Genomic DNA, 26,212 nt, shown 5'->3' with positions numbered 1-26,212 from the left:
GGCCCTCAGAGCTGGATCTCAGTGTCTGAGCTGAACAATGTGTGTGGAGACTCTCCTTCAGGTATATTGAGCCAAGTATACAGATGACCCTAAAAGACTGCCTCTGGTTTTGCCTTCCTCATGTTCATCCCAGTATCACTAGGTCAGGGATGGTCTTCCAGGTATTTCCACTCACATATTTTTTGGACTCCCAACTCATCAGCCCCAGAGAACACAACCAATTGTTGGGGGTGATGGGAGCTGTGGTCCAACAACATCTGGGAGGGACAGAGGTTCTGCATCTCTCACCAAAGTGAAGAACAGCCAAATCATGAGAATTCTGAGCAACAATCCTCACTTACTTGAGAGTAAGCCCCGCTGAACTCACTGGGGCCTATTTATGAGTAGACATGTAGAAGATTACACTGTCGGAGCCACACAACTACAATTGCTGGATAAGACTTGAAATGTCTCTCTGATTCATTCTATGTCTGCATTTACCACTTCAAGGAACGCCTTTAAATAACTGCCTTTTAACTTGTCCATCTAAAGAGGGAATCTTGTTGCTGTTTTGTTAATGTCTTTACTTCTGCAAGGGAAAACACAAGCAGCAAGAGAATTTTCATGAGAAACAAGCTTCCCCTCCTTCCCAAATGTGACTGCCCCCTTCACATCAGCCACAGTAATCCTTTCATTGTGATGTCACAAATAGCTGCTATTCTGATGTCACAAAGGCAGGATTATGAGGATGGGAAGTGGCAGAGAATACATAGCAGAAGCATGCAACAGACAGAGGCCCATGATTAAGGAAAACATGAAGGAACCTGAAATGGCTAAGAGGGCAAATCCAGCCACATCAGTGTCATCTATGGGGAACTGATTTGGCATGAACGTATGGAGTTTAAAGGAGCAGTGTAGTTGGCACCCAAAATGGTTGGGACTTTTTTTAGAGCAACAACAACAGCAACAGTGCACAAGTAGGGCTTGTGGATTTCACAATTGCTGACTGTGGAGGAGGATGATTCAACAAGGCACAGCACACAAATCCAAATGGGGCTAATCTGCCTCCAGGAAGGCTTTCTCTCTGCTGCTCTGAAGTGTAACAGAGGTCAAGGAAATCCCAGAATGCAAGCAGTGAAACTGCCATGTTTTTGACAGTAGTTGTAAATATTTGGCAGTAAAGCTGACGGGATACTGACAGCAGTGGTAACTCCTGATTGAGGAGAAAGAGGACCAGCTCTTGTTGGGTTGGGTGGATTTGTGGCCCTGCCTCAAAGCAGTTTCAATTGCCTTCTGTGTCCTTCTAAAACCCATAGTGATTGCAGGTACCAAACAGTGGAGGGTAATGCTGTTTGTGGGTTCTTACAAGTTCTCCATTCCTATTTCCAGCCCCTCCCTCTTTTTCTCCATGTGATCTGTCCTGCAAATGATGTGGAATCCTGGGTGATGGGTGAGAGTTCCCCATGAGTAAAACTGAATTTACATGTCAATCCCTGAACAGAGGTAAATTACTCTAAAGTTATTTTGGATCATGGTATTTATGCTTTAGAGTTCTCCAAGCGTTTTTTTACTTCCTTGTTCTGCAAGTGTGGGTTCAGAGTTGCCTGTGCCACAGAGGCTGTTTAAAAACTTATAGCGGTACTGACAGTTGCATAGGAAGCCTATCTAAAGGGGAGGGGCATGTTTTTTGCATGGTGTGGAGACAGTGTTTTTCCTTTTGATGTACATTGGTACCTTGGAAGTTGAACAGAATCCGTTCTGGAAGTCCGTTTGACTTTCAAAACATTCAGAAACCAAGGTGCGGCTTCTGATTGGCTGCAGGAACGTTCGCAAACCGGAACACTCACATCTGGGTTTGTGACATTTGGGAGCCAAAACGTTTGACTCGCAAGGTGTTCGGGATCCAAGGTACGACTGTACTAGAATCCAAAGTTATCCAGTGAAACAGACTAACAGGAGATTCAAGACATCATTAAGTTATGGTATTTCACTGCTACCAGTTGTGATGGTCACTAGCTCAGATGCTTTTCAAAGGGGGTTAGACAAATTTATGGAGGATGAGGTGATAAATGACTCCAAGTCATGATAACTAGATGGACCTTTCAAGTTCAGGGGCAATTGCTGAGGAGCAACAAGAAGGCAAAGTCCTGCTTGGGGACTTCCCTGGACTATCTGCCTGGTCACTGTCGAAAATGGGAAGCTGGACTTTGGTCTGATCCAGTGGTGCTCTCCTTCCTTCCTTCCAGTTAAATGTGGAGGTCTGGTAAAACTTCTTTGGTGCATCGCTGAAAGACAAAGCTTACAAGCAGCCACCTCTCTTAGTGGATGTAAGCACCACTCGTTGAGTTCATAGGCAGCCATAGTAGCATGAAGGGGAATCCAAAAAGTCTGTCATAAAAATATGATGTGAAAATCCAAAGGGAAGGATGGGGAATCCAACAAAGCTAGGATTATATTTCTTTGTAAGAGCTATTTTCCATATGCATAAGTTGGAAGAAAAATAATATTGCAAAGGTTTCAGTTTAATTTTTTTTTACCAATATACAAGCTAGAGTGAGACAGCTGTGTTAGTCACAAGGTATATAGGCAGGGTGAATTACACAACTCAGATCTTCCCAAACTAGATAAAATAAAAGTCTTTATAGCACTCCAAAGAATCATGCTGCGTTTGTGCTGTTTATTAGCTTTGATTCCCCCTCCCCATTTAAAAAATACTGCTACTTTCTCTATATTTGTGTGTATCTTATTTTAGAATAATTATATCATCATTATGGAAAGACCACAGTGGACAGTTGGAGGTCAATTTAAGTTTGGGAATTTATACCTTGATTTGGGAAGTGCTGGCATTTATGCACTATTTTATGTAAGTGGTTGAAATATATGTGAAGCTATAAAGAGCCACAAAGCAGTTTGTGGTATTGATGTTTGCCTCTGGTTGTAAAAGTATATAACTAGTGGAATAACCCGCTGAGTGTTAATTCTGAGCAAGGGTTATTTACTGTAGAATGAGTTAGCAGCAAATGTGAAGGATGAAGAGAATATTAAGAAACCTTTGTTTACCTGTACCATGTTGATTGTCGGTGGTAAAAGTGGAGCAGCTCTAATAGATCTCCTTCCTAGCTCATGTTGTTGGCAAGTATATTGTTTGGTGGCTATGGGATACAGTAAAATGCACACACACAGTTTAAAAAGAGGAGCCGATTATCTCCAGAGACGATAGATACTTTATTGTGTAAGACAGATACTTTATTGTGTAAGATAGATACTTTATTGTTACATATTTTAAAAGTACAGTGGTACCTCGGGTTACATACTCTTCAGGTTACATACGCTTCAGGTTACAGACTCCGCTAACCCAGAAATAGTGCTTCAGGTTAAGAACTTTGCTTCAGGATGAGAACAGAAATCGTGCTCCGGCAGCGTGGCAGCAGCAGGAGGCCCCATTAGCTAAAGTGGTGCTTCAGGTTAAGAACAGTTTCAGGTTAAGTATGGACCTCCGGAACGAATTAAGTACTTAACCCGAGGTACCACTGTAATGAATGCAGTTGCATTCCTCAGCTTGCAGCACATTCAAACGCAAGACTCAGCTGCACATTTCTGAAGTGCAGTCTCTGAACAGCCATCCAGCTTCATGAACAGCATGCTGGAATGATGACCAAACGCCAGAGATTAGTAATAGAAAAGACAAGTCTTCCTTGAGAACTTATCTGTCTTCCTGATCCTTCAGACTCTTCCCAGGCCACACCCCCTTTCTCCAGGCCACACCTCCTTCACAGCTTTGCTTTTGCCTAGTTGGAATGTGTCCTTGACTTCTGGAAATACCTCTCACATGTCTGCATGAAGGACAGAGAAGGGTGTGTGACAGTGTTAGAAACTGAGATATGAAAGCTAGGAGCTAAATGGCACCTTAAACCTAGGTTACGGGTGCAACAGCAGAATGTCTAGCTGTGCTTTTTTAATAACAAGAATACACAGCTGAAAATGAATGAACTGCAGCTAAAATACTATGTTCATTTTTCACATAGCCTAGTCCTTCCCCTGCCCACCACCCTAGTATTCTTCAGAGGGTCTCTTCTCCAGTCTTCAGAGAGTAGCTGGAAGTGGGGAGGCAGAAAAAGGTCCTCCTTTCCTTCTACTCTGCAGTTTTATTCTGAAATCTTAGGCCCAGTACTGTGTCCACAGCTCAAAAACTGCTTGCACTAATGAAATTTATTGTCGCAAAATGCGCCTAGAACAATGGGAGTTTCGAACACTGGTGTGTGAGTGTGTGTACAAACTAGCCTACTGTACAAAGGTAAAATATATGTTAAATTGTTAAACCCACTTTTGCCTCTGGCCCCAACCAACCACCCACTTATGGTCCCCAGAAAGTTGCCCAGAAAGGAAGGTACCTTAGATCAAGTACAATAGGTACTGATCATCTCCAAACTCAACAGGCATTCAGAAGAGATGCCTATATATTCATTGCCAGCTCATCTTTTTCATTGCCCGCTTCTGGGTCTTCATCTTTCCAAGTGGAGGCTTCCTCCAGAGCAGAACCCTGGCAACAGAGCTTTCTGGCAGCCAAATGGTCACTTCTGTGGCGACTCTGGGATTCCCACTGGGTCCAATGCCATTCTTCATCCTCAAGCCCCAGGGTGTGAAGGGACAGAACTGGGGATCGAGGCAGGACTCAGCATCTGACTGGATGGGTTATTTGGGGGGCCTGCTCCTGCCATAGCTGTGAAGACACAGCTGACACAAGGCAGCAGATGTGGTTTAAGGGAATTTACTTGGAGGCTTGCAAGGAAAATGGGTCATGCCACCCAGCCCTAAATGGTGCGAATCTAAGCATCTCAAAGCAAGCTAAATCAACTGCTCAGGATCGTGTGAGAGGAGGCATCACGGCACAGTCACATAATCTTTGTTTTGACTGCCAAACGCTTATGCTGTTTAAGCCGGGTTCGATATGAGACAATAAATGCCTTTGACTAGCAAGTAATTAGTCCTGTAACGTGCAATTAGTGAAAGGTTATGAGGACTGAAAGGCAACAGTATTCATCTTCATTATTTATTTATTTTTATCTCTTTCCTATTGATTTTTGTTTTAGAAGCAGCCCAACTTCTTATTAAACCTACTATTCCCAACTACACAAAAGCTTATGTAATGCTGCACAGTATTCTGTTGTGCTTTGTTAACCTCACACAAAGCATGCCTAGCTTCATGTTAGACTAAGCTGTGGCCATACCATTAGGGAGAACGAGGTGCCCTCCTCAATTGACAGATGCTAGGGGGTGGGTTGCAGCAGCCCCCCCAGCTATTCCTCCTGAGCCCCCTCTGGCTGCTCTCCTGAGCACTCCACCCCCCGCAGGCTGCTCCCATACTAGCAGTTTTGCTCGTTGCTGGCCTGGTCTGGCAGTCTTGTCTCATTCTCCTACTGCAAGGATAACTTACATGGCTCCTGCCACATGTTGGACTGTGATTCCCAACATCCCTGACCATTGGCCATGCTGGCAAGGGCTAATGGGAGTTGTAGGCCAATGCCATCTGGAGGATACCATGCTGGCTACCACTGTCCTAGTGTATTGTGATTGGGGTCAGGCAAATAAGCAGCCAGCCCAGGCCACATCCTCTTACAGGCAGGTATTGCTCTGCTCATGTGACACATGCCTGCTGGTACCACCGTTGCTGCATTGCAGCACTTACTAGAGTCACCAGATGGAGAGATGGGTGAGTGGTAGTGAGGTGTTGAAGGAAAGGACTTTGTGTCTTATGGCCTGTTCCCAGTGCCTCCAAGTTAGCCTGTTGACCTCTGGTGCAGGACACCGTTCTATACCCAGTGCTGAAATAAATTTGAACTCCTAGCCTGGGCAGCTGTTATATGTGAAATGTGGGAGGACCTTCTTGTACTTTGTCTCAGGCAGCAAAATGCCTTGGGCTGTCCCTGTAGGCTGCAGGAATGTTATGAATTGTTTTCTTTCTGGTAGGCAAGCAAATTGGCAAGAACGAAACCCAGAAGCAATCAAGGAGAGAAGCTATGTTCTCTGTGTCATAGGTGGTATTAGCTAGTAAATTCCCAGGAAAGACAAAGGAGGCTTCCCAATAAGATGGTTATTGTGGGATGGGCACTCCTCATGCATGCAGTTGTGCTGTTGTTTCCAATTTTGCATGATGTCATTGGCATCAGAATGCAAGCCTGTGTTTCCCTTCCATTTAATCCTGGGTTGCCACAGTTGGAGGCAGCAATGCTTCTGAATAGTAGTTACTGGAAACCACAGGAGGGAAGAGTCCTGGGGAAAAGCCTGGGAGATGGCAGGTGAGTTGAACTTTGCATCTGCTTGGAGCATCAAGCAACTGAAAAGGTGCATGGCTCAGTGGTAGAGCAGCTGTTTTGCATGCAGAAGGCCCCAGGCTTAATCCTCTGCATTTCCAGGTTGGATACTCTCTATCTGAAACCTTAGAGAGCCACCGCAATTCCGTTTAGACAACACTGAGCTAGATGGCTCTTGGTCTGACTCAGTGTAACGCTTCCTTTGTTCCTAAACACACAGGTCCATGGAAGCCACCGGTCTAATCCACCTAAGGAAACAGGAATACAGAAGTGATCAAGCAGCTGTCAAATGCTGCCGAATCGTACAAAATTCAAAGAATCTGAGTCAATAGCAGGGTCTTGAGCCACTTAGGAGTAGGCATGTGATCTCACCAAAGAGAGAGCTGGAGGCTTTATGTAGACAGCCTCCCCTCCCCTGCAAAAAAACCCCCCACCTGAGTTATATCTGAATTTTCTCCTTCATTCCCCAAGTTCCTAAGCATGCATCTGCATGACAATAGTTGCAGTTTGGTGACAGATACAATTCACTTGCCTTCTGATTCATTCTCGACATTGATTTAGCTGTTCTGAAGATATGAAAGTTATAAATTTGTTAAATGCTTATAGGCTTCGGCTTGGTTTTGAATTGTGTTGTCAAAATACAAAGCGTTTTCCAGTCAATAATAACTTGTAGAGCAGAATTGTGTGCAGCCTGGAGAAATGGCAGTTTCAAACACATCAGACCTGTTGCCGTCCTCACGTTTACAGCAAGAGATAAGATTATCCAGGATAAGTTTGGGAGTCCCAGGAAAGCCTTCAGGCCACTGGAATATTACATGCATATCTGTTCTCCTGGACCAGTGGTGGTGATGCTTAGTGGTGGTGATACAGTGGTGCACACCTGACCTCTAGTCAGGTGCTTTGCTGCTGATTACTGGGGGGCAGAGAGGAGTAGCAAGATGGTGGCAATGCTGGCACAGTGCAAATGCACCAACAGAGCTAATCTGGTGCTCCTGCTGGTGTGTTTGCACTGCACCTCCACCTTTCCTGTCCACCTCTTCTTCCCAGTCTGCAGCGATAGCATGACCAAATGAAGGTCAGGTGACCAGCACTGCCCCACCATGGTGTCCACTACTGGGGAGGGGGCTGTGGTTCTCCAATTGCTCTTGAACTATCATACCTCTGGATCATGATGGCGGTGTTGATAGGAGCTGGAATCCAACAACAGGGCTACTTGACTTAAAATAGAAGTTTTACATAGCAATTGGTTATAAATAGGTGTGCCTGTACTATATTCCTACTGTATCAGATTCATGTGTGTCTCTTACCTGTGAAGAGAGTAAATTGCAGAGCTTTCTAAACAATCACAGGAATACCTATGCCATATATACTACAAAAGTTTATGATTCAGAATCATATATATTTGTGATATTAAAGAACCATTGCCTTACTGGGACTGATTAATATTCAGTTACACAAAGCCATAGAAAGCTGTATTTATAGCATTTTGTCCTAATATTTCAGTAATAAATCATCCCTATCCTTAATTGTACTTTGTTTCCTCGACATTTAAAATCTGTAAGCTATTTGAACTAGTAATTTAAGACCTATTGTTATTTTAGATTGGGAATTTAAATTTGTCACCTGTTTAAAACAGGCTATATTTCTTGTCTTTTAGTAGAATTCTTGTCTCAAGGTAAAGTTTAATAAAAGCCCACCTCCCACCCTCTCACTACATGGAGTTTCATGTCTGAGAAACGAAAGATCAACCTATGAAGCTTCTTTTTGGATCTGAAACTCGGTGCAATGCTGGTTTGCGGAGCGTGGGGGCAGCACTGTCAATAATAATTCTGATCTATTTACAAACCAGTTGACGTTACAAAATTATGGGATTTTCCACACTTGGTTCTTTAGTTGTGATTCTGTCAGCATCTTATCAAAACACCCTTTTAGAAAGCATGAAATCAGATCTCGGGAATTAAGGGACATAAAATATGGAGAACAAAAAAACTCTTAGAGGATTGCAAGAGGCAAATAGCTCCTAACCAATTTTTAATTGAATCAAAATAATACTCTTAAGGTAGCTTTCTTTGGGGTGTTCTAAGCCATTAGAGGCATGGTTCCTAAATGCAAAATGAAGAGGGGAATAAATTACCCATAGAAGACATGTATTTGTCTTCCCTTTAATTGCTTGTAGGGATGCGAACTTATTCCCCAGCAAAGAGCTCCCCCCCCCGCTATGCCGTCCCTGGTCCTCGCTTTTGCAAAAGCAACACAAAATGCAAGAAGGAAGCAAAAAGCTGAAGTGAGGACTGTGAGCTGCAAACATCCATTCTACCCCCTTCTCTCCCTGTCATACACCCGTTTCCCAATTTCTTGTGCTGTATCTTTGCTATGGATTATGATTGCTGAGAGCTAATTTTGGCAAGCAATTAGGCCATAAATATACAAACTAAATGAAAAAAAAATGCAAACAACCAACAGGAGCATTGATTCTGCTGTGATCACAGCAATGCCCTGTAGAGTCTGCAATGTAGATAGATGGATGGGCAAGGTGCCTACATTCACAATTACTGTTGAAACAGGGAACCAGCTGCATCACACTTATTGAAGTGTTCTAGTAGGTAAATATAATGCCAATCCTTGTCTGACAGCTCTGACTGAAAAGTCAAAGTGCTGGTGTTCACCTATAAAGCCTTACATGGCTCAGGACTTCAATACCTTAAGGTCTTCCTCTCCCCATACAAACCGACCTGGACCCTGTGCTTGTAATCTGAGGCCCTACTCTGTGTCCCTGAGATATTTAGAGGGTGGCAACATGAGAAGGGCCTTTTCTGTGGTGACTCTCCGTTTGTGGAATGCTCTCCCCAAAGAGACTCCTCTGGTGCCATCATTACAGGTTTTTAGGCACCAGGCAAAACTATTCCTTTTCACCCAGGCCTTCAACTATTAAATACCGTAATCTATGGCCTGTTAAAGCCGGGGATGGACAGACTGTTGTTATGATTATTATCATTTTGCTGATTATTACTATTCTTCATTTCATGTTTTTATTATTATGCTGTGTAAAATATATTCCTAATGTTGTGCACCACCCTGGGACCTTTTGATAAAGGGTTGAATGATGATGATGATGATGATGTTGTTAAAAAGTCAGGGGTGGGGGAACTTCCATCCTAATTAAGCCCATCAGACCTCTTCACTCAGTCCACAGGGCCATCTTGGCAGACCCATGCCCATCATTTGTTCTTTAAAGCACTGCACAGGGCTCTTTATAAGGACCCTGATCACTGCTTTGAAGTTCTGACAATCAGCTGATTGCTGGAGCTTCAAAGTGCCATGTCATTTCCTCCATACCCAACTACACCCAACTACTGGTGACAGGCTAATACCTTCATTACTCCTTTGGGCAGCTGGCCACTTGGAACCCAGCTCTGTCCTCCATTAGAGAGGAGTGGTCAGGAGGTTAGGAAGAGCAGTTGGAGAGTTTCTACTGCTATCTCCCAGCTTCTGTTGCCTGAAGTGGTTGCCTCAGTCCACCTGTTGGTTGGACCAGCGCTGAAGGTTCCACACCTGTGCTCCAGGTTGTTGTGGCTGTTGAGGACAAGGGCAATGTGGGAGCAGTGAAAGAGGCAGGGCACCTCTATCTAGTTTGAAATTCCAAGGGGTCAGAGAAAAGGAACCTTGATGGAAATGGGGAGGTCTTGCGTCAGCAGAAGCTTCTGGTGGTTGGATGGCCAGCATATCGGGTCAACCACTGTGGCTCAGGCAGAAGAGCTGAGCAGCATCTGCTGAGCATTCAGTTCTAACTTCTCTGCAGCGCAAGGCTTGTGCTTAAGAGAATTATTAGTCTCCATTGTGCAAATGAGATGCATGGGACGTGCTTCTAAATGCTACATTCACTCAGGCTTCGTCCCTTTGTAGGAAGTGAAAGTAATTCAGATTGAAAGCGTATACGTTGCCCTTTGTATACGTCTGGCAATAGAAACATGCTTGTCGAGGAATGGAAATGAAATGGAAAGTGCAAGGGCAAAAAGCCATTTCATGTTTTGCAAAGTGAGGCAGTGGAATGGAAAAGGCTGAACCACCACTCCCAGAAATAGGAAACGTTTTCAATCTAAGAAAGGGCCAATATAAAATTCATGTGATCCCTAATGGGTCTGGGGGAAAGAATTGTCTTTCCTTGCAGCCCCAGCCTGAAAATTTCTTTTGCAGTTTATTCTTTATGATAGGAAGTTATGTATGCCCTCTTCCTACTAGGTGCCCAATGCAATGTTTTATACTGCAGTAAGACATTGGGCCAATCCCACTGTTTGGCAGAGTAAGGCAGGCACCTCTCAGGGATCTGATTTTAGGTGCCATCAAAGGACAGCAAATGGTTAGTTATGTAATGTAATATTGCTGCATTTTTACTGCTAGGGAAAAAGAGAGGTGATTGTGAGTTGCCAAAATAACTTGGCTGGCCTTGGGTGCTATTAGAGACAGACAAATCATCCTATTTCCATCCTAAGACACTTTCGGTTTTTGTGAAACCAGCTTGGCTTTGTCCCTTTACAAAAAAGAAAAAGCGTGGGAGGACTTATGAGGACTTTTGCCTGGCACCTTAAAAATTGCCTTTTTCTTCTTTTTATAGCCTGCTTAACTTTTTAAGCTGCTCAGAGGAGAGCCATGGCCATGTGGTAAATTGTGTCTTTGAAAATGTTCCAAGGAAAAAAAGATGGCTGCCCCCATGTACCATGTCAAAAAGGAAAAAGAGCGGATTCTTAGATCACCTTGTAACTATTGTATGGACTGATGTGCCATTTTGTCAATTGATTATGTGACTTGACCCCCACAGATCAGTGTTTCAATCCACACGTGGGCCCAGGGGTGGGGGGAATGGGAAAGTTCTTCCAAAAATGTGGCATGAAGCAAAATCCTCCTCACCCCTATATAGTTAACTTGGTGAGATGAGGTCTGTGCATCATTCACAGTTCTTCATTGGGCAGCAAAATATCTTTAGCTGGTTGTGGACAAGAAGGTCACAGAAGCTAACATTTTAGACCAAATATATGCTTCTCCTGAGGCAGTCATTTCCAAATGCAGCCAAGAATATTGTGACACCTTACAGACTAACCTTCATTATGGTGTAAGCTATCATAGACTACAATCCACTTCATCAAATGTAGTCAAGGGAAGGTTATGCCATCCTGTGTTTATGTTTATTTGTCATAAAGCACCACAACACTCTTGGTCTTCTTCTTCTTCTTCTTCTTCTTCTTCTTCTTCTTCTTCTTCTTCTTCTTCTCTGCAGCAGATGTCAAAAGCCTACCGCATTGAAATTATTTGCTGATATTTTGCTATGGAAAGGGAACCATCTTGCCTTTGACACTAAACATTTTCCTCTTTCCCACAGTTTGCCACAATGCACTGGGTATGAGATTTACAGAAATAAATAACACATACATTAAAACCAGCACAAAATAAAACAGAGGAAAATCTAAAACTCATTCGTATTTTTAAAAGGCAGGGCTGTCTAAAAACACATCATGCTCACAGCAGGAGGCTGCAGAAAATTAAAAGCCAAAGGCCTGGTGGAAAAGATTTAGTTTTGCCTGGCAGAATGATGGCATCCAGCGAGCCTTCCTAGGGAGAGAATACTTATGAATAGATATGGTTAGGGTTGCAGTCTAACTTACACTATCCCAGCCTAGCGTCCTCCAGGACCATAACTCCATTCAGCCCTAGCCAGCATGGCCAATGGTCAGGGATGACTTGAGTTGCAGTTCTGGTGAAGGCATCTCTGTTTTATGGAGTGGCTTAAGCATCACTTCACCATGGCAATCACCAGTACTAGGGGTTAGCATAGACCTAAAAGGATGACTTACTGCTGTATATTGCAGCACAGTGACTCATTTCCCCCCCATACATTTAAAACACATGTCTTCCCCCAAAGAATCATTGGAATTGTAGCTCTGTGAGGGATTCTGTGAGGGATTCCCAGGTTTTTTTTTCGGGGGGGGGGGGGATTTGTGCCCTAAATGTATGGTGTGTATGACTTGAATGCTCATTAAATATGGAAATCTAAGTTTCAAAATAGATTGGAGGGTGCAAGTAGCCATTGACAGCTCAAGCAAAACTTTGAATTACCTTAAAATCTGGCAAAAATACAGAATGAGAACATACAGTTAAACATTTCAACAATTTAAAATGCCTGTACTGATTCAGACCAAGATTTTGAAATAAATGTTGGTTTATCCCTCCTCTCTGCTGTCACTGTACCACCAGAGCAAGCTTCAAAAGCGTAATTCCTTCCTAATATTCCTCCTGGCCTTGGTAGCTGTGACAGCCTTAAGCAGTGGCTTTGGGCAAAGTAAAGTCACTTTCAAAAAGCAGAAGTCAAGAAACAACATCTAGAAATGATAATCTGTTGATGTGCCACATCTGAACCCGCTTGTCTTGCTATCAGATGTTATACCAGCTGAAAAATGTTCATGCGATTAAATAACAGAATTCTGTTTCAGTCAGTTTGTGGTTTTAACACAAGATTCCTGTGACCCATCTGTTACATTATAGCTTCAATAAACGATTTTCTTTTTTGAGGAGGGGGTATGTAAAATGTAGGAATAAAAGTATCAAATAGGCTGAGGACGGAATATTTGTTCCAAGGACCCCCATCAAAAGCCAAGTATCCACAGTTTTGCACAGACAATCTCAGGGGGGTCATTTCTCACATTTTGTCTTGGTGGCACATAATATTTATTTTCTGCATATGTCCCAATTCCTATTAAAACAACGAAGAGGAGATTATTTATTTCATGGGAAAATATGAGTACTTTTCCTGGAACGTTTGCTCAGAGCTGGAGAAGTATCCTAGTCTTTTCACCAATAACATTTCAAGAGGATTTTAGAAAGGCAACCAATATATAGGGCAGAGTGAGTCTACAGAGCATATATCAAAAACAGTCTAGGACTCTAGTCCTAATCGTTCCTTTCAGGGATGCCCTGTCACAAAAGAAGACTGCTTCTTGAGTATTCCTTAAACAGAGTAATGTAAAGGAATAGTTTCATCTTTTGGCAGTACAAGAAATAACCAAGCAATGCACTTCAGTGCACTTTAGGGTGGACATTTTTCTTGAATGCATTTGACACAGGAACACAGGAAGCTGTTTTATCCTGAGTCAGAACTGGTCCACCAAGCTCAAGCTCTCTAGGATTTCAGACAGAGTTCTCTCCCAGCAACACTTGGGTATGCTGGGAATTCTACATGCAGAACAGATGCTGTACCCCTCCTGAGCAATGGCGCTTCCCCAACATGTAAGCCAAGGAGGCAAAGACTGCTGTTCTAGGCAGATACAGTTTGGAGTAAGTCTTACTGAACTCTGTGCTGGGGCTTGCCTTTGTGCAAATATACATTGGATCAGGATATATGATGTTATAGGCTCTGTAAGGGCCTTAATGATTGCTGTGCAGGATGATGAAATTGACATAAGCATAGAAAGACATACAAGAAATAAAATGAAAGGAAGGAGACTTGAAAAGAGATTTGCATTGAGGAGACAGGTAGTGGCGGCGTGATAACACGGTGACAAGGAGAAGTGGAAGGCAGGCAGGAAAGGAGGTCGAATGAATAGGATAACAGACAGAATATTCATAAGGAAACCCAAGGAAAGAAGGGGGACACTGTTTGAATCAGCTTCCTCCACAAAATAAGTGAATTTATATTTCCTTAGACTGACACGAGGAAATCAGGCCTCTGCATTCAAGGATTTAGTTGTTGTCTCTCCCCAATACGCTCTCACAATGAGTTTTTTGAAATGAGGTGGATGAAGCATAGCAAAAGCATCTGCGCCTTCTTATATATGATGCGAAAGCTGTGTTGCCTGCTGAACTATGACATTTGGACTCCACACAAACATCAATAATCTAACAAGTTTATTAAACAGGCTTATATACAGTGGCCAAGCAGGGCTCTTAGCGCAGGTCTTCAGCTGGGTTTCTCCAAGTCCATGGGAACCTGAAGGCTTGACTGTCCATGGGGGACAAAGCACAGTAAAATCATTGTGCCTGAATATAAAATAAAATTTGCACCCAGATAAAAAGATTCAAAACAGTTGAACACCATCATAATTACAGACGGTCCCTGTATCTGTAAGTGTAGCTGACTGGAATTTAACTGGGTTCACAAATATTTCACCTCATGGGTAGCATTTTCCCTTCATTCAAAACCATCACGGTCAGTACCATCCAAGAAAGAGAACATGGACAGAGCTGATTCACACAACTGTTTCTGCCACTGTGAGACGAATGCTGGACCGTGATTACAGGACGGCCAGTTGCACAACAGAGGACAGGAATCCTAGAATGTAGTTTAGAAGAAAGGATTTGGGCAGGTGCAGTTTATCTCAACTCTGCAGTGCTGTGACATAGTACCATAGATGCTAAAACTCTCTCTTCTGCACAGCCATTAAGAGTGTAGGACTCCTGACCTCTGTTGCATTTAGTAACCCTGTCATTTTATGGCATAGCTTTACAAAGAGCCTGTTATTGTGTGCAGACCTATCACGTACTCAATGATAAAGGTGGCCAGAAGCATGTGGTGTAGCAGTGAGATGGCTGGAGAAGCTAGTTCCGAGAACTGGTAGCACATTTATTCGTTGCAAAGAGGCCAAGCAGCAGTTGTGCAGTTTGTGGGACAACCAGCCTCATATACCAACAAGCTTAAGTCTAATTAATGCATGAAATAGTTAATACCATTAGGGTTCCCATATTCCAGGGATCAAAAACCCAGACCGTCAGGCTAACCCCCCACCATCCAGCATCTCCCTAGCTCGCCCCCTCCTTGCTGTTAACCCCTTCCTCGCCTACCTGCTCCCCCCTTCTTCCTTCCCCACTCTTATCGTGGAGCCTACCACAGCCCCAGGAGAACTGCACAAGTTCCTGGCAGCTGCTAGGACCAGCTCAGGGCCTAGAGCGATCTCCGGCAGGCCACTTCAGGCCACCCAATATGTGCTTCCTGTTCCAGGGCACCGCACCATCTGAGCATTCGTGTGCCCCACAAAAATAAAATAAAATAACCCCCCCAAACCCAGACATTTAATCCGAAATGCAAAAATCTGCCCGGATGGGGATGCTGACCCCCCAAAACAGGACATCTCTGGGAAATCCTGGACCTATGGCAACTCTGAATACCATAAGCTGCCTTGCTAGGCTTAGCTACCTCACTTCACCTTACCTTGGGAAGAAATAGGTAATCAAGCCTATTGTTTCTTCCAGTCTACCTACCTGAGAAGCTCGTTATGTGAAAAGGTTTGAGTTGGTTGTTCCAATTCAGCTGCATGACTCTCATCAACACCCTTGAGTTCCTATACCAATAATCTAGGAACTTTTACCACTTTGTAACTAAGTTTTACTGCTTGTGCAACTTTTCTGTCTGGTTTTTGGGAAAAGCACGTGAAGTGAACCTTTGAAAAGCTTGTAAGTAAACTAATTTTTAACTTGCCAAGTGTGTGGTATTTTTCTATGCTAGGGGAAATGGGAAACTTTGGAAGGAATTTTAAAGGGCACATTTTAAGGTTTTACAACCTATATTTCCACACTTTAATTAGCTGCATATTTTGTGACTTTAAATCTCAGCTGGGGTTCTCTCACCAAAGTGTACTTGCCCCAAACTTGGATCTTGGCATCCAGGAATCCCTTCTGTCTTTCTTTTGCATCAACACAGTTAAGGAACCCCCCCCCCAAAAAAAACCCCTACTACTGCTGGTAATGTGGTGATCTATTCACAAGGCTCCTCTGTGACACACATACCTTGTTGGTCACAGCTGACTATTTAGAAATCATTGCCTTATGCTTGTTTTAGAAATTTTTGAAACATTCCTTATACCCATGTTGGTGTGGCAAACCATTTTCCATATATATATATATATATATATATGCTTTCGTAGATTTTCACGGGTACAGGAATGCAGGTTTTGGTGTCCTCGGGTGTCTTCCCGTGTAAAAGTTGGGGTGTCTAGGCGACGTTTCGACGAGGTCTCACTCGTCATCTTCAGGCTGGTGCTTTCGGCTTCTTGTTACTGGAACAGAGCGGGATCTCAATGTTTGAGTTCCTATAAATACTGTAGAGGGGGTGTGGTGTCTAGCCTCCAATGTTCTGGGCAGAGAGGAAGTTCCCAGGCTAGTGTGCCTTTTCTTCTTTTGTTCCTTAATTACTTGAGAGATACCTTGAGTGATTTCTTGAGTGATATCCTGAGTACCACTTAGGTGGGTCATTAGGTGTGGATTAGTTGCTAAAGTCTTTGTGTCTTGACCTCTTGAACTTTGTGAAGAGTTTTCCTGAGAAGATGGCTGTATTGCACTTAGTTGTGCTTTGGCTTGGCTTCGTGTATAGGGGCGAGCTGTGGTTTTGTGGCTTGTGTCAGCCAGATCTGTGTAGGGATTGCAGGGGGGTGCAGCATCCGGAGGTGCCACCATGGATTGGCTACTGGATGGTGTCAGTAATTCATCTGTGGAGAGGGTCTGGGTTTGGGTCTGGTGTGGTTGATTGGTGTTGGCGTTCTGTGTGCCTCTGGATCTGGTGTCAGTTTTTGTGGGGAGGGCTAATTTCCAGATGTCTGGCAAGCGGGATGTGTCGTCACGCTTGTTCATGTTGTGAGGGTGTTTCTCTATCTCGATGGCTTCCATGATTATTCTCTTGCTCTTTAACACGGAACATCACCACAAGAGAATAATCATGGAAGCCATCGAGATAGAGAAACACCCTCACAACATGAACAAGCGTGACGACACATCCCGCTTGCCAGACATCTGGAAATTAGCCCTCCCCACAAAAACTGACACCAGATCCAGAGGCACACAGAACGCCAACACCAATCAACCACACCAGACCCAAACCCAGACCCTCTCCACAGATGAATTACTGACACCATCCAGTAGCCAATCCATGGTGGCACCTCCGGATGCTGCACCCCCCTGCAATCCCTACACAGATCTGGCTGACACAAGCCACAAAACCACAGCTCGCCCCTATACACGAAGCCAAGCCAAAGCACAACTAAGTGCAATACAGCCATCTTCTCAGGAAAACTCTTCACAAAGTTCAAGAGGTCAAGACACAAAGACTTTAGCAACTAATCCACACCTAATGACCCACCTAAGTGGTACTCAGGATATCACTCAAGAAATCACTCAAGGTATCTCTCAAGTAATTAAGGAACAAAAGAAGAAAAGGCACACTAGCCTGGGAACTTCCTCTCTGCCCAGAACATTGGAGGCTAGACACCACACCCCCTCTACAGTATTTATAGGAACTCAAACATTGAGATCCCGCTCTGTTCCAGTAACAAGAAGCCGAAAGCACCAGCCTGAAGATGACGAGTGAGACCTCGTCGAAACGTCGCCTAGACACCCCAACTTTTACACGGGAAGACACCCGAGGACACCAAAACCTGCATATATATATATATATATATATATATATATGCTTTCGTAGATTTTCACGGGTACAGGAATGCAGGTTTTGGTGTCCTCGGGTGTCTTCCCGTGTAAAAGTTGGGGTGTCTAGGCGACGTTTCGACGAGGTCTCACTCGTCATCTTCAGGCTGGTGCTTTCGGCTTCTTGTTACTGGAACAGAGCTCTGTTCCAGTAACAAGAAGCCGAAAGCACCAGCCTGAAGATGACGAGTGAGACCTCGTCGAAACGTCGCCTAGACACCCCAACTTTTACACGGGAAGACACCCGAGGACACCAAAACCTGCATATATATATATATATATATAGTCTAAATATTTAGCAGCTGATTACCACCAGCTGATAATAACCTGTGTTCTAATAGTGGTCACTTTCACTTATCTTATCTACTCTGCCCAGCAGCCAAGAGGGTGTTTTAGGATCAAACCGTCATTTCAAAACATTCCTGGAATACTAGTATTAAACGAACCTTTGAACCCATAAAGGAAGTTTTCATTCTACACTATCTGTTCTCTGTGATGCGAAACTTTGACACATAGAAACAGCTGTTAATAATGTACTCACATTCAGAATTCAAAAGTAATATTTTTAGTCATTGCTGTAATATCCATGTTCAGATACAGTAAATGCATTTGGGATATATATGAATAAGCCTTTTGCCTGCATGCGGGGTTTCTTTGTCCTTCCCTTTGGAATGCATAAATAAATAAATAAATAAATAAACCAAGCCAGGAGCCCTTTAATTAATCATAGTTCTTCTGTTTCATCCAAACTGAGAAACTATGGTTACCAGCTTTGAAGCGAGCCAGGATATTAAATCAACTTCAGACAGTGACTTGAAGAGCATTGTTGCTAGTACTGCATCTGCTAGCATTGTCCGCCTTCAGTGCAAAAAAGTTAAATAGGAAGCAAATACTAAAGAAACCACAATACGTAGGGCAGCTCTGAACCTTGTGGCAAATTTCAAAGCATTTCCGTGCAGCACTCCTTATAAGACCTTGCCGAATATTCTGGGGTAAACATTTTCCATATGAAAAATTGGCTTTTGATTGGCAATGGGCACCCAGAAAACTACCCCTCTTTTGCTCTAGTAAATGGCTGCTTTCAGTTCTTTTTTTTTAATATAATTTTTTATTAGTTTTTTTAACATATCATTTTCAACAGTAATTAAACATAGTTTTACATCTTATTCAAATTTTTGACTTCCATCAATCCTGTCTGAACATTTTCCAATCTAATCTCTCAGTATGCATCTTTTATCTTCCCTATTACATTCCAAACTCATAACCAATATCTCTTTCTTTTCCTACTTTGTAACACTTCGTATATTTCTCCTTACAAAACTTCTTGTAGTCCTACTAATGTAATTTGTTGATTACAGTTGCTCTTCAAATAATTCATATACTTCTTCCAATCTTCTGTAAATCTCTGGTCCTGCAGGTTTCAAATCCTTCCTGTCATTTTGTCCAATTCTGCATAGTCCATTAATTTCATCTGCCATTCTTCTTTTGTTGGAATTTCTTCTTGTTTCCATTTCTGGGCTAACAATACTCTTGCCGCAGCTGTTGCATATAAAAACAATTTAACATCTTGCCTATTAATGTCCTGATCTATAATACCAAGTAAAAATGCTTCTGGTTTTTTTAAGAATATATTTTTTTATTGAATATATTTCAATATCTTTTTCATCTCATTATATATCATTTCCCAGAAGTTCTTTACTTTTTTACATTCCCAGGCTGCTTTCAGTTCTGATCAGCTGCAGCTTTGGCGCTTTACATATGCAGTTGAAAATAGCCCTTCTCCATGGTGGCAATATCACATGTCAGATTTGGCTACATGTCGCTGTTGATAAAAAAAAGAATGTTTCTTTTCCGTCAGTAATTTGCTTCAAAAAATTCAAGTTTTAAAAATACTTATAACAGTGATAAAAACAAATAGCATTTTTCAAGCAAAACATGGTGTCAAAGTTGCAGCTATCAGGGCTATGAAGAGCTCGTGCTAGGGTGCTTCTAACTGACTGCCAGTCACTGGAAGGGATACCCAGGGCCAGGGGCGCCAACCTACCCCCCCCCACACATTGAGGGGGCCCAGCGTCACATGACATCACAAGCATGGTGTTGTGTGCCCCTCCATGCATCCCGCCCCTGGAGCATGAGCGCTCACATGGTGGGTGTGGGGCGTGTGGAGGGCAATCTTCACCCAACATGCCCCCTGCCCCCTCCTGGCAGGTGAGTGCTGCCCGCGACTGTGGGCTGTGGCGGATGGCAGCCCCCTCAATTTGAGGGGGGGCTTAGACCCCTACCCACAAATATCAGGGGGGCTGAAGCCCTTTCCACCCCCTATAGTCGGTGCCCCTGCCCAGAGGGAGGCACTTGAACATCAGTGGTGGCTAAGCCCTTACTATCAGATATGCACAACCCCCTTCACCCCTGAAAATTGCTGATTTTGAAGGGGTGTAAATGTTCATGAATTTCACACACACTTTAGCCTAAGCATTTTACTAACTTATATTATAAAACTTGTCTGCAGTGGTGGATTTTAATGCGCTCTCTCGCTCGCCCTCCCTCTCTCTCTCTCTCTCTCTCTCTCTCTCTCTCTCACACACACACACACACACATACACACAGAGCAAGATTTTTCTTCTCAATCTCTTAATTCCCAAAATATTGCTTAATATTGCTTTCCAGGTGCACTTGACCTTGAAAACCAGTTACTCGGTATGTGATGCATCCTCAGAAATTGGAAATATTGACATAACATAGCCAAATAAGCCTTACTTTTTATAATTTAGTCACTGAGGTTGGCTCTGTCCTGTATATTGTATTTTTGTCTGCCTCTTCACCCTGACTTCTTATGCCAAGTGAAAAGCGTGAGCGACATGTAAACTTTCATATCAAAAAAAGCACAAGAGTAATACAGAAAACACAGATTTCTAAACACAGCAGCCAGATTTTATTCAGGTTTTCTTTTTTAAAAAGCATAATGTTATCTTAAATGATTTCTCAGTAAGACTGTAATCTGCTTCTCCCAAATAGCATTTAACAGAGCTGTCAGCGTGAAGAAGCAGGCTTAATCACATGTGGATTACATTGCTTTGTTCTTGGTCTTATTTGCACTCTCTTGCTGTCCTTTCTAAACAGAGAACAAGCTTGGGAAATGCTATCAGCAGAATGGCCAGCAATATGATCGGAAACCTCAATCCCATTTAGTTAGTAAGACTTACCTCCGGTTAAATGTGCTTTGGCAGATGCAGTCAAGGTCGATCTTCAACCAGGCAAAAGTCAAGCCTAACCTGGATGCCTTGACAGCTTAACTAGGTCAGGCCAGACCAAATCAACAAACGCAGTGGATTTATAGGAACCTTTTGACCTGTAACCTTGGTTGACTCACTGCATGAGGCTAGGGAAGGGAAGTTTCCTGTTTCTAGTATTGGCAGTTCCTGCTACCCTCTCATCACCTGGAAAATGTCAGTTTTGTGAAAGTGTACTTTGGTTTGGGGGACAAAAGGAAACAATATATATTTAAGATCCAGTGCACTAGCCAGAGGCCCCCACCCCACTCCAAGGGATATTCCAGGCCACTTCCTTGGGTTATCTGCTTTCTTTAAAGCAGAAAAGAGAGTCTTTAGCCCAGGGATGGGGGACTCCAGTACATCTCCCCCAATCCCTGTGCACTGACAATGCATGCTAGCTGCAACTGATCAGAATTCAAAGTCCAGCAACATCTGGAGGGGAACAGGTTCCTCACCCCTGCTCTAGTTATTTACAAGGGGGGGGGAGTGCAGGCAGGATTCACTAAGAAATAAACATTCTCCCATCTTTAAGTGTTCCATCAAATGCATGCCAATGCTGTGGGATGACTCTCACACACCTGGCAATTGGCATCTAATTTCTAGGAAATGTTTAATAGTATATTTGATTACTATTATAATCAAATAATAAATCAATTGATGGAGAAAAGTGCTTGCTCCTTTCTCATAACGCTAGAACCCAGGGACATCCCACGAAACTGAATGTTTAAAGATTCAGTGCAGATAAAGTACTTCTTTGCACAGTACATAGTCGCTATAACGATGGAACTCACTCTCACGAAAGGCCGGAATGGCCATCAACTTGCATGGCTTAAAAAGAGGATTGGACAAATTCTTGGAGAATAAGGCAACAGTACTTCTGAATGCCAGATACTGAAAACCAAAGTAGGGGGAAATACTCTTGCGCTCAGGTCCTGCCTAAGGCTTTCCTACGCATCTCTGTGTGGCCACTGGATGGTGGACTAGATGGGCCATTGCTATAATCCAGCAGGCTCTTCTTACGTTTTTATGACCAGTCTGAAATTTGTTTAATTTCAAATACAAGAGAAGGGGAGATTGCATTAAAAGGAACACACACACACACACACACACACACACACACACACAGACGGTTAATCTCCAGTTCCTAACTTCTGTAATTTACAAGCAGAGTATCTTAAGCTGATGTGCAAACATCATGGGACCTGTCATCTAGGAGAGCAAGCAGAGATCCTCCAGGCAAAGGGAGGCAAAATACTATTTTATGACGTATTCCATGAGGGATGGTGATTGATGAGGGATAGCAAGCATCCAATTAGGTATGGTCCTGGGGTTTGTCAGGTCCAACAAGTGTGCTGATGACAATACTTAGTATCTTTCCCATAGCCCATGGAAGAAGTTGTCTTTCTTGACATATGCTTCTGCTTGCAGTCAGGCAAAGCTCAGGATGGTGTGCTCTGCCTGCTTTGCCATTACAGAAGTAGGAATCTTTGGCCAACATCAGAATTCCACTAGTACTTACCTGTCTCCCAACAGCTGAGCCAGTGCTGCTTAATAGGAGTGAGAGGGGCAAAGTCAGCACAGTGCAAATGCACTGGCAGGAGTAGCAGAGTGACTCCATTGATGCATTAGCATCGTGTTGAGCTTCTTGCTGCCTTGCCCATTCCCTTCTGGTAAGCAGCAATGACTCAGCTGTCAGGAGGTCTGGTAAGCACTGTCACTCCACCATGCTGCCCACTACTGAAGAATTCTTAGAGGGTTGGAGCTGTGATTTTTATCATAGTATGGTCCTAGGTGTTCCATACAGCCCTGTTAAGATATTTGTATTCTTGGTCCTGTGAGATGGATTTGAGCATATGGAAGTTATCAGTCAAGTCATCTTCTTGGGCTTACTACCCTGTAATCTTTCCAAAGCTATTGTATGCCACTATCTTCAAGTGCAGGTTGCCAGACTTTCAGTTTGGGATGGTTTCCATTATAGTGACTGCCAGCATAATCTTGCCGGGTGTGTCCTGGAAGCTAATCTAGGTTGATGGTGAGTTGATAGTGACCAACAAAATCAGGAAAATTAGAGGTTGAAAGTTTTGGCCTTACCAGTGGTTGAGAGAAAGATCTGAGGTATGTGATATAACAACTGGAACTGAGTGGGACAATAGCTTCCCCCACTTCTGCTTCTCTTAGATTTATAGACAAATTATGGTGCCACTAGCTGAAGCAGACCATGGAGGATAAGCATCTGTGCAGCTTGGGGCCTGAGCAAATGTTTCACTCTTGGCTGGAGTCTACATTTTGTGTTTGGTGACTGATGTGATATTTATAAACCCCTCTTTCTGTAGATTAGATTCCGGCAAGTTTACTGAGCCTCTCATCTGATACATTGCACTTGTAAAACACATGGCCTTGACTACAAAAGTGTTGATGCAGACTTTCCTATACTCACTGTACTGACAAGACAGAGAAACTTTCACCCCCTGTCTTTGGAAACAGATTAGCGCTCTTCCAATTTGCTAATAATACACATACTTCCCAGTGATCAGTTAACAGAATGGATCAGCAGTCAACAACAATCTTCTTTTAGATGCCAGAAGCTTCTGCCTCTTCTTAGCTTCTCTTCACCCCCATGCATCACTGCTTCCTATTGACAAGGCTGGCCCTGTGACATAGCAGGGTGAACCAACTTCAGCACCAGAAGGAGAGATGGATGAAGGGCTGTACCTCAGCAGTGGAATATCTGCTTTCCATGCAGAAGGTCCCAGGTTCAATCCCTGGGGAGGGTTGCCAGAGTCCCCTGCCTGAATCCCTGGAGAGCCACTGCCAGTCAGGGAAGACAATGCAGAGATAGACGGATTGGTGGTGTGACTCAGGATCAGGCAGCAAGGCTTTTTGAAGGGTAGGGGTACCATTTAGATATCGCTCCAATCAGCAATGTGTTTTGAGGCGGCACTGCCCTCTCAGAGGGCAATGATGCAGGGAGATGAGTGAGCAGAGGGGCTGGTGCCCAGAGCACTTATTCAAAACTCTAAATGTCCCCACAGGCCTCAAAAGGGTTGGTGACCTATAGTCTTTTTAAAAATATTTATTATTATTATTTTGCAACACAAACACACTAACAAAAGGAAAAAGGAAAAATAGCACATAAAAAATAAAAAAATCAAAGGTAAATACAAAAACGTATACTAAGCAAATATTAAACAATAATTATATACCATATTTCAGTTCTTCTTTTCTTCCAATTGACTTCCTTCATCCTCAGCACGGTTCTACTTTCATTCTCCTTTCATTTTTACTCCTTTTTTTCTGTTTATAGCTTTTACCCCATATTTCATTTTGCAAAAGTTAATCAAAACAAGTCCAAGTATTAATCATGTGGGCACCGCTTTTTAAGGTACAGTGGTACCATGTGTTACGTACTTAATCCATTCCAGAGGTCCATTCATAATCGGAACCGCTTGTAACATGAGGCACGCTTTCGCTAATGGCACCTCCCGTTGCTGCCGTGCTGCCGGAGCACAACTTCTGCTCGCATTCTGGGGCAAAGTTCACAACAAAGGCATCTACTTCCGGGTTAGTGGAGCTCATTACCCGAAGCATTCAAAAGGAGGATAGTACGTAATATGAGGTACCACTGTAATCTCTATATTTCCCCCATTCTTTTTGGAATTTATGTTTTGTCTCACCCCTAATTGCATCTGTCATTCTGGCCAATTCTATATACCAGTAGTCAAATAATTTATCTTGCCATTCTTTTTTGTCGGTATTACTTCTTTTTTCCAATTTTTGGCAATTAATGTTCTCGCTGCCACTGTGGCATAAAGAAATATTTTCTTACTTTCCCTCGTTATATCTATATCCAATATTCCCAACAGAAAAGCTTCTGTTTTCTTGGCAAAATTTTGTTTGAACGTTTTCTTTGGTTCTTCATACACCATATCCCAGAAGCCTTTGATTTTATCACACGACCACCACGTATGCAAAAGCATCCCCTCTACTTGGTTGCGCCTCCAACATAATTTTCATTTTGTTTTATACATTTTACATATTTGGGTTGGTGTTAAATACCATCTGTAAAACATCTTTATCAAATTTTCTTTTATCGTTAGTATAGTCTATAAAGTAATGCTACAATTCATGTGGACCCTCTAAAAAAACCATTCTCCCATGACTATTTTATGAGGCTGATTAACTTAGCCAGTTTCCTCTGTGGACAGCCCTGCTCATGGCAGATGTACCTAGGGGTTCAGCGTGTGTAGGAGAGTGTGCATGTCCGCACATGAAGTCTCCCCCCCCCCCTTGTTTCTGCCTTTCCCCTCTCTGAATGGTTTAAGAGAATGACACCATTAATTTCTGGTGGAGGTGAACTCCCAAGTGGGGTTATAAACTTACAAAGAAAGGAATCTTCTTTTTCAAGTGTTTTGGAAAGCTTCTCATTCACCTATTATCTCTCTCTGCCAGAGAGTGCAAAGGGATGGAGCATGCATAAAGTGAGCTTTTATGCACCAGCAGAGAGGAGACAGAACATTCCAGGCACTTGTTATGAAGGAAGGATGGAGGGCAGTGCAGTGGGTAGGCAACATCTACACCACACTTAGGGTAATTGAAGTGCTTTTGGGGGACTTCCAGCACATCTGATACCTGCTGCAGGTGCATAACAAAGTGCTTCAGCCCACCCTGCGCTCCCACCTATCCACATTGCTGAGGCCATAGAAAGCCCTAATTCTTGGTATTGTGTACTTTCAAACAAAGAAGTGAGTGGGCTTTCTGTGTTGCTTTTTGAAAAGCAGCATTTTAATAGCACAGGAGAAAATACCGAGGTTGGAAAAAAACAACATATGGTTTCCTACTTACATATTTATTTATTTTTACAAAACACACATCAACCACTAGTCACTCATCAAGGGAATTGTTTAGGTTTGCCATCAGCTGGACAAAGCTGTGTACAGCGCAACTGGTGCCAGGCAAATTGGGCAGGGCATGATAAAGATGAGGGGTGAGCATGGAGTTACATTGTGCTACTGTCTGCATTTAGCACTTTCAGTCAACAGTCTGATTATGTGTGACATTAGAAAGGAGCCATAATTCAGTGTTAGCGCATACCCTACATGCAGTGATTCTCAGGTTCAGTCCCTGACATCTGTAGTGGAAAGGATATTGGGTAACACAGCTGGGAACAACAACAACATTTGTACAGTGCTTTCTTCA

At 43.1% G+C, this 26,212-nt stretch overlaps 1 long non-coding RNA gene across 3 annotated transcripts in view; it reads left to right on the top strand.

The window, feature by feature from the left end:
* The first annotated feature begins 357 nt into the window (after positions 1 to 357).
* The window catches only part of LOC310845900, a 222,528-nt gene continuing 196,673 nt past the window's right edge, over positions 358 to 26,212 (top strand). For all 3 annotated transcript variants that reach the window (XR_014565037.1, XR_014565038.1, XR_014565039.1), the window contains exon 1: positions 358 to 1,482. This is a non-coding gene — a long non-coding RNA (uncharacterized lncRNA). The remainder of the gene's footprint in view (positions 1,483 to 26,212) is intronic.

Source organism: Podarcis gaigeae (assembly GCF_964106915.1).
Source record: "Podarcis gaigeae genome assembly, chromosome: 5".
NCBI classification, from domain to species: domain Eukaryota; kingdom Metazoa; phylum Chordata; class Lepidosauria; order Squamata; family Lacertidae; genus Podarcis; species Podarcis gaigeae.
The sequence above is the reverse complement of the archived record's forward strand: the minus strand, read 5'-3'. Positions and strand labels throughout refer to the sequence as shown.